The sequence below is a fragment of the Phodopus roborovskii genome, unplaced genomic scaffold, assembly GCF_943737965.1.
Source record: "Phodopus roborovskii unplaced genomic scaffold, PHOROB, whole genome shotgun sequence".
Classification (NCBI taxonomy): Eukaryota; Metazoa; Chordata; class Mammalia; order Rodentia; family Cricetidae; genus Phodopus; species Phodopus roborovskii.
The window spans coordinates 2938011-2947500 of record NW_026126576.1 but is presented as its reverse complement, the minus strand read 5'-3'; the positions used below and the strand labels follow the sequence as shown (position 1 = coordinate 2947500).

At 44.3% G+C, this 9490-nt stretch overlaps 1 protein-coding gene across 7 annotated transcripts in view; it reads left to right on the top strand.

Moving 5' to 3' along the window:
* Positions 1-9490, top strand: part of Foxp1 (forkhead box P1) — a 228855-nt gene that overhangs the window by 192280 nt on the left and 27085 nt on the right. The window lies entirely within an intron of this gene.

Below are 9490 nucleotides of genomic sequence, written 5' to 3'. Positions count from 1 at the left end.
CTATTCATCTCCTTTTGTCTCTCTGTCAACTTCTCTCTCATGCTTTCTCTGTCATCTCTCATCCTTCATACTTTCTGGTAATCCATTGTTGCCATACACCCCAAAAGTGGAGCTGGGGGTACTGCGACTGGGAGACCGTGACCATGAATGGACAGAGGATGAGTGTGTGAGATCTAGATGGGTGAGTGAACACACAAAGACATGTGTGTTCCTAGACCACAGTAGAAGTTATATGAGAATTCAGTCCCTGTTTGTAATTGGTCCCCCCATCTCTCTCTCTTATCACAGAGCATAATTTGAGTTCACTACATATTTCAAGTACGTACACACATGTATATTAATATATAATGCATAGAGGATGTATGCATGTTTACTGTATCTGCAACAAGGTATTTGCAAATGCTCTGGGCTATGTGAATATGTTTTATGACTGAAAAGTAAATGTGTGCAGTTTTACTGGAGAATCCCCTTTGAGGGTGCTGGGAAGGTTTTGTTTTTTTGTTTTTTTGTTTTTTTTTAATGGGAGTTCTACTTATGGGTAGAACTTGTGGATGCACCTCCATATTTTAACAGTAATCGCCTCCTTGGTGTAATTAATCGAAAATTAGTTTCTGAAAGTAAAAATTGGGTCAGAAATGGAGATTATTAAAATGTACAGTTGCAAAAGCCTGACCCTACAAACCCCATTTATGCAACTGAGTTCCAGAATGCTTTGGAGTGGCTGATGACTCATGGACGCTTCTTCCTCTGGCTGGTTCAGTGTAGGCAAGAGGTTAGCCGATGTGGGGAAATTAAAACAATGTTGTACATTATATTGGTACCAGCCATGGAAAAGCCTATTTTGTATGCAAGGCAGCAATGTTGAGATATATGGAGAGCCCTAGGCTAAGTACAGAAGATAATTACATTTGGAGTTTTACTGAGTTAAGTCATTTACAGCTTCAAATAGTTGCAGAGAAAAATCAGCCCAAACACACTTAAACTTTTTGTTGTGACTTTTCAGGATAGAAAGGATTTTTTTTTCCTCTCTCTCAAAAAATTAGTTATCATCTTATATGACAAACTACAATTTTGGTAGAATACTTTTTCCTCCTAAGTTATTTTCTTGAGCTCGTTAATATTTTCCATTCAGACAGCAAATATAAACGCACTGGGAATGGTGAGATGTTTGTGTAAGTTTAGAGCATGCCATAAAATCAGTCTTTGAAAGCATGTTTAGCTTGAGCGTCTCTATAGAGAAGGGACGTGAATAGGAGGATTAACCCACTCCCCACATTTATCTAAAACTCAGACCTGGCTAAAGTGGGTTCCACCAAATGGGACTTTTAACTCTTACTGCCTGCAGGTCTGTCTATATATTTATTGGTGGTGGTATTTTTGAACTGATGTGTGTCTCTAGATTGATTTATTCGCTATGATATTAAATTCTGTGAGGGGCATAAATAAGTTGTCAGAGTTGTAACAGTCTGCCCAGGTAGGTTTTCCTATCTGTCTGCATGGTTGATCATGGGCCACAATTAATTACTAGGGAATCAGAAATCTAACTTATCACTTATTTCTCATTCTCTATGGAGAAGGTCAGGGGAGTGGGCAGAGCGAGCCTTTGGTCAGACATGCTATTAGGTCCTGGCCACTTCCATGATGCTTTTCAGTGGGTGTAGCCTAGAACTACAAATGTGTAAGAGCAATACTGTTTGCAGATTTCACGTGGTTCTGAGACCTCAGCCTTCAGCCTTGATCAGACCAAATTCAGGCTTTTCAGGGGGTGACAGAAGACAAAGATAATGTGGCTGGAAGTCAGCCAACTTGTATGGCTACCTGGAATGCCGTAGTGTTCTGATTGAGAGTTGCTGGCAGGGAAAAGAGGCTTGATGGTTCTGCTGGTCCCATTTCTTCTCAGCTTAAGAGCCGATATAACAGATGCATGGGGCTCGTTCAGAGTTAGCAAACTGTCAACAATGACCTCATAGTCTGAGAAAGGTTGTTAGGTGGTTGGAAGCATGAGAGGTGGAAGTGGCATGAAACTCAGGCCTTATTGTTGGTACATTACATTACATAGAGACACAGATAGGCAAAAGCCCATTCACTGATACTGCTTGATTGATTGTACTCCACCGAAATAGAATCTGGTAACAGTACCGGAACCCCTATGGATTACAAAGCTGAAAACATTTACTACATGTTTGTTACAGAAGTTTGCCAACAACCCCTGGTCAGAAGGATGAGAAATTTCATTATATTAGTCAACTTGTTTCCTTTGGTGTCTAAAGTTCGGCCTTCCCCTCCATATGCCTCCTTAGCTGTAGCATGTAAAACCTCCATTCCCACATCATTGCAGTAGCTTCAAAGGCAAGTGCTGGCCCACCTTTGCCTCCGGGATACTGGCTCATTTATTCATCTCCTTACAGAGCAAGGAAGGACATTTCCAGAGGCTCTATGAAGGATTGTAGTGGTTACCAGTGGATAAAGCTGACCTCCTGTTTCTTATATTCTACAAGGAAAATTGGACAATAAAAATAGATGAGGAGTGGAAGGCTAGACAATGGCTCAGTAGTTAAGAGCTCTTAATGGCTCTTACAAAGGGCCAGGATTCCCAGTACCCACGTGATGGCTCATAACTGTCCGTAACTCCAGTTGCAGGGACTAGACACACTCTTTTAGCCTGTTCAGATACCTGCACACATAAACACACACCACACACACATTATACATACATTATAAATAAAATAAACAAATCTTCCAAAGCTGTAGATGAATTGGCATGGTGGTACACAGATGTAATCCCAGCACTCAGTGGGCAGAAGCAGCTGGCTTTTCAGGAGTTCAAAACCAGCCTGGGCTATGTCGGGAGTTTCAGGCCAGCCAGGGCTACCTGATAGTACCCTGTCTCAAATAAAAAAAACCAAACGAACAATAAAAACCACCTCCTAGAAAACAAGTGGGACTGCCATTGGCTGGCAAGTTGACACAAATTCTACACAATAGCAGGACTTTATCAAAAGAAGGTTCCAGTGCTAGAAAGGGAGCAGCTAAACCCGGATAGTTATTCCTCAATCAATCCAACAACCAGACAAAAGATGTGAATTGTTCCTGGTTTGTCTTGTTTCTGTGTTGCTGCTGGGGACTGAACCCAGGACTCTACTTAGTGCTAATCAAGTGTTCTACCACCCAGCTGCATCCCCAACCCGAGTTTCTGTGCTCTAACCCTTACCCTGAGAATTCAGATCTCTCCTGAAGACTGGATGAAAGAGAGTTTAGATGGTAAGCCTAGCAAGTTGGGGAGCTCTGGAGACACCAAGCAATGTGATCAAAATAAGATTCCTTCTTGGCTTCCTATTTCTTTAGAGTTCAGCATTTCCATGTTTGTTTGGTCATTGTATATACCTATGTTGTAAATGTACTGGGTTTTTTTTTTTTTTTTTTTTTTTTTTTTTTTATGTTCAGTTTTGATTCAAGGGACAAGTTCTCAGCTGGCCCTGAACTCAAATGCAGTCTGACTGCCTCCACCTCTTGAGTGTTGGGGTCCCAAGCATGCCTCATAGCACTCAACCTGGGAATGGCCATAGAACCAGAGGTAATGGGGGCAGACAGTGACATGCAGTGTAAGGATACTCTGGGGAGCCAGACTTGGACTCAGACAGCCTCTCTGTTGCTGGTCCATGTACACACGAGCATCCCCTCTCATCACAGCCTGGGGTAGTCCCTGCTCTAGAAAAAAAAAAAAATGTACTGCAGAGCACTAGTCCAAGGAATTGCTTCTTTCCCAGCCCAAGGGATTCTTAACTGTCTTAGTTTCTCAAAGTTTATTATAAAATTGCTAGTTGTTAAAGCATAAACTTAGGGAATATTTGTAGCTCAATAGCACAGTTGTGTTCAAACGGTTAAAAGTTTGAACAATACCCCCTCCCCCAAAAAATTATGTTGTGTTAGACTCACACGTCTTCCACCTAATTCACTGGCTGTGTGTTGGGAGAGGCAGAGGCCACTCATTTGCCCTGTTTCACACAGGTTCCCACTGGATCTTGGCGTGTGCATGTGTGGTGGCTCCTTACATCTAAATTAGAGGATAATAAGGACTTTAAGATGACTAGGAAGCACTGTACGCTAGAGCCTTTCCTGCCTCCCAGTAGGTAAAATGGGGCTGGAAAGCCCATATTTTCGCCACCACATCAATTACAAAGCAAAGGGAGGTGTGTGTCTTGAAGTACATGATGAATGTTTTCTTAGCAGTGAAGAGAAGGGCTGGTCAATCCCATGCCAAGTTTGCCTTTGAATTGGCCTCCTTGAGAGGAAAGAGAGTCCAAAAGATCTTGTAGAAGATGTTCTGAGATTCTGGACATTTCTCTCCTTGTCTCACTACTTAAAAGCCAGTTAGAATGTCTCACCAGTGGAGTTAATAAGGGCCAATCCCTGCTATTACTTAGGAGCTGAACATTATGAACCCAGGGAGGCTCATATGAGCAGATGTAGATGTCATAGCAAGAGAGGCATGGACCACAGAGGAGAGGCATGGACCACAGAGGAGAGGCATGGACCACAGAGAGACATGGACCACAGAAGTCATTTGGTTAAGGGCTCTTTTTTTGGGGGGGGGGTCAGAAGATACATTTTCATTATTCCATCTGTTAAATGTTCTCTTTGGATGGATTTTTTTTGGGGGGGGGGAGGAATGATGTATAAAAAGATGAGATGGAATTGCAGGGGTATAAGTTGCAGCCTTACACAGGTCACAAAATATACAGCATTCCCTCTACCCTGCCTCTGCCAGGACCAAGGGACCCAGCTGCAGGAACTAGTAATGTGTTGGATAGCTTACATGTCACAGCCAGGAGAGTTGAGAAACATGGGATACCTCTGGGAGGGCTTGGCAGCCACTGGCTGCCAGGTGTGAGCTGAGTGTGTACGTTCATGTCAGCTGGGTGAACCCAGCTGGTGACAGGTATATATCAGTTTGTTCATCTTTTAAGCTGTGGATGAGATAACACACACACAGAAAAAAATGTACAGTACTCAGGACATAGTTCTATGATGGGAGACAAAATTACTTAAAATTACAGGCAGAAAAGATGTCCAGCAGTACTGACCTCTCTTAGGAAGACTAGAATGGCATGGGTGCCTTTTTCTTGAACATACAGACTACTTTTGTCATAAGACATTGCTACTTTTCATCCTCTTCAGTTGATTATGTCCTTTGAATGAAAAAAAAAATGTCTGAAGATGGTATGTTTTTATTGTGTACCATAGGGATGCCTTTCTAGACAAATTTCATCCAGCCCCTCAAATCCTCTGGGCTGAGAGTGAAATCAGGGGTGTAACTCAGTTGGTGGAGTGTTAGATTTATATGCGTTGAGCTTTGGTTCAATCACAACACACACAGGCACACGCGCGCACACACGTGCGCGCACACACACACACACACACACACACACAGTGGAGAGAGAGAGCTGGCAGGAGGAAAAGGCAGCAACTTAACTGAGTCAGTTGGCCCCTGTTTGAAAGGCTGGGCCTAGAGGAAAGTGTCAGTAACTAGTTTCATGCACACTGTCACTACTTCCCATGTACTAACTGTATTGAAGCACAGGATGGAAGTGAGCAAGGGGCCCGTGCAGTATAGCAGTAGAGAAGGGTGTCAATCCTGCCTCCAATGCCATGGCAAGCACTTTGAGTTTCCTGTGCAGGGGACAATGGCAAAAGCTGCTAACAAGAAGGTTCCAGGTCAAGGTAGCCACTGGAGGATGTGCCCAGATTGTACAAAGGAGATTAAAAATACACTTCCTTTTCAAAATGAATCTAGCTGATCAGCACCAAATAGATAGTGACTAGGGATCTCAGCCTCTCTGCCTGTCCCTTAGGTTTGAGGAAATCCCCAGGACCTAGGATTTATAGTTTAAAAGATGGGACAGTCCTGGCCAAGTTAGGATAAGCTGGTCATTCCACTACGATGTTCTGTGTCCTGTATGTTCATAGCCCCAGAGGAGGCTAGAATTTTCTTGGCTGGGTGTTGGTCACCTGGTATACAAGTCACTGTCCCTGAGGCTTTGCACCCACAATTTATCAAATCTCTCCATTAAGAACTGTTGCCCACTTCCCAGGTTCTCATCCATTTTTATGTGAGGAATATCAGTCAATCTCTGGGGTGTCTTTACTAGGCATACTTATTGTCGTGCTTCTCTGTGGTCCTTTGAGGGTGACATCCTGTCTGTAGAGATTTTAGCCATCACTGACATCTGAGAGTCACACCAGTCTGCACACCAGACATAAGAACACTGAATTTCTTAGAGTAGTGGTCCCCAACCTTCCTAATGCTGTGTCCCTTTAATATGGCTCCTCATGTTGTGGTGGCTCCCTACCATAGAATTATGTCATTGCTACTTCATAACAATTTTGCTACTGTTATGAATTGTAATGTAAATATCTTTTATACAGGATGGTCTTAGGCAATACCCATAGAAGGGTTCTTTGAACCTCCCCTCCAAGGGGTTGTGGTCCACAGGTTGAGAACCAGTAGCTTGGAACATAAAGTTAAACCTGTTTGAAGCTAGTGGTGAATAGTAGAAAAGCCCAGCCCCCAACCCCAGCCTGGTCACCATTTTGTTGCCGCAGCTGCCTACCTGCAGAATTACCCAGACTCTCTTCCTTTCCCTGAAGGGTTCTGAGCTTGCCCATTCAGGAGCCAGTTGCTAGGTTTTAATATTTGGTTATGATGCTATTTCCTTGCCTGCCACCTAGAGCTCCTTCCTAAGGCACCCTGCCCAGTGACTCTGGAACCAGTGGGAAGTTGGATAACTTGTCCACACTGGGAACTGTCAGCTTTACGGAAGTGTCCACAGAGAGAAGAGTGCACAGGTTTCAGTAGCAGGGGGAGACATTAATCCTAACACAAATTAATTACAGTGTGGGCTTTGCATGTGATTACCCCACCATTAGCAGAGCTATTTGTAATCACACCAGCTTCCTAGACTTCAGCAAATATATTATCTGTAATATGTCCCCCTTTGGCCCTCTCTAACCGCATTTGTGGCCAGGCTCTGGACATCTCCTCACAGCAGCAGCAGCCTTACTAAAGCTCTTGTCTCTCCTGAGCAAGCTCAGAAAGTGTCAGGGACAGCAAAGGCCCAGCATTACTGTGACCTCCTGTGGCCAGGGCTTTGAGGCTGGAGCCAGGGAAAGGGAGAGGGAGTGTCTGGCTTTCTCACTTCCACATCCTGCTTTGAAAAACCAAGACACTGATTTTTCATAATTTAAAATCCTGCCTAAGTCTGCAAGCATTAGGATTCCGAGACTATGACTGAGTATTAGTATGTGTCTGCTCTAAATGTCAAGAGAGTCTTTAATAACAACATGTGAGGAATGTTAAGATGGTGAGGGAACACAATAAAAGTAGGGAAATTCTTGAGTTGGGGTGAAATGAGCCGTGGGTCCCCCCACTAGCTGAACATGGCAGTTGATGGTTTAGAAACATTCACCAGTTTCTCCCGGTACTGAATGCAGAAGGCATGCGCATGGCCGTCAACTGGGTACAGAGTTTCTGCTTGGCAGCTAGCTGACCAGGTTGGTGGAAGTTGCTTTCCTTCCTTCCAGAGACTGCTGTTTAGGGTGTGCGGGTTTGATTTCTGACCCCTTATGCATTTTGCTTTTTGTCACGTGCAGTTGAAGGAGCAGTATAACTGGGTGGTTTCTGTCATCACTGTATAAAAACTTGCTCTGAAAGTGAGGGCTTTCACTGCCGAAGTCCACAGAAAAGTTGGACACCCACACTCCTTGGCTTTTACATGCACTCCTGTGGCCTTTACAAAAGCCCAGACTCCCTGTTTCTTCTCTTGAGAGGTGGCCTAGCAGGCTTAAGTGAAACCTCAGGGTTTAATGGTGGTCTCTTTAGGGACATCTCAATCCCTCTTGCTACCACCTTCCATTCATCCTGCTCCTTTGTCAGGGCTAGGAGTGGTGGAGGGAAGGTTTTTGTCTTTCAGGTTCCAATGAAGTTTGAAGATCAGTTCCTTTGGGTAAAGTTAGGCCCAGCGTTATAAAGCAGGATTCTAGCCTTACTTCTGTCCTTGTTGATGCTGTGGCCTTCCAGGTGTTCATCCCGTGTGCCCCGGTTTCCCCAGTTGCAGTACATAAGTCAAGGGGACCCAGAGCCACCACAGTGATTTTTACTTCTGTCCAAGCAGAGAGATGACTCATGCCTTTTCCTCGTCTGTCCCTAAGAACTGTAGTACTTTCACGTATTTACACTCACTCATTTCTGTGGAATAGTGTGTATCACAAGAACTACACAATTGCCCTGGAAAGGTAGAAGGGAGATGCTGAGGAAACCCCAGACTCGGCTCCCTTCTCTCTGCCAGAAGCCTGGGTTGCATCTCCCTGGGTTTTGTCTTTGCAGACATTGAGTGGAGTGCCTGGTCTTTGGCATTTATCAGTGCTGTTGGGGCAGTGCATGTGTTCTGAGCTTCCACACTTTGTCTAAAACCCAATTTGAGGCTTGGATGATAGAAGAGGGGGTGACCTATATCATCCAGTGGAGAAAAATTTCTTGTCTAGAGCTGAGGACCGTCAGGCTCAGAGAGAAATCTGTCAGAGTTAGACATCATCTCCGGAGCTGTGCTTTCTGTTTTTTAAAACAGGGGGCTCATTTCTCTTCCCACCCAGACTCACAGCTGACTCCATTATACCCCATTATGTGGATCCTGATTCCAAAGATATACCCAGCCAGTGTAGACTAGACTGACTTAATTCCTCCTTTAAAAAAAAAAAAAAATTGCAGCAGGTATTTTTAACCTCCATGCAGCATTCATTAGCCGCTGCACTGAGCTTGCTCTGTACAGAACTCATGTTCAGAACAACCGTATGAGTTCAGAGATGAGCAATCCATATTTAGGAGAAAAAATGAAATGCTCAGAAGGATTGCAGAGTGTGCCCAGAGGCCAGAATTTGAACACAGCACAATAGGGTAGATAACCTGTCCATTATCTACTTCCATTCTGCCATCTTTCAAGAGAGTTGGTATGCAGACCAGCTAATTTCAATGTGTGTGTGTGTGTGTGTGTGTCCCCCACTCAGGAGTGCCCTCTAATGAAGCCCATTGTCTGGCCTGAATGCCACCTACCCTGCGGAAAGATTTCAAGAACAGTTCACTTCTGACATCACAACATATTTTATGTTTTAATTTGCCAGTCAGATTGCTAGTTGGTTTTGGACAGTCTCTCAAACCCCCTTTCCTTGGCTTTCTGTGGAACGCCAAGTGAACAGGGAATGCTAAGGGTATATTCCCTACCATAAGATGTCTGTATTCTCACATTATGTCAGGAGGTGAGGCTGGAAAAGCGGGTGGCACTGAGGAGTTGGTGGGATGTGTTCCCAGTGGCAGTAAGCTTCAGGGTGTGGGTGTGGTCCTGTGTACACATTGCGGTTGCTCTCGCCTATTGGAAGGTCAGGCTCAGGGTTAAGGAGAGGATCTTCCCTGGTGCTGGGGCTTTAGGTTTTTTTTTTT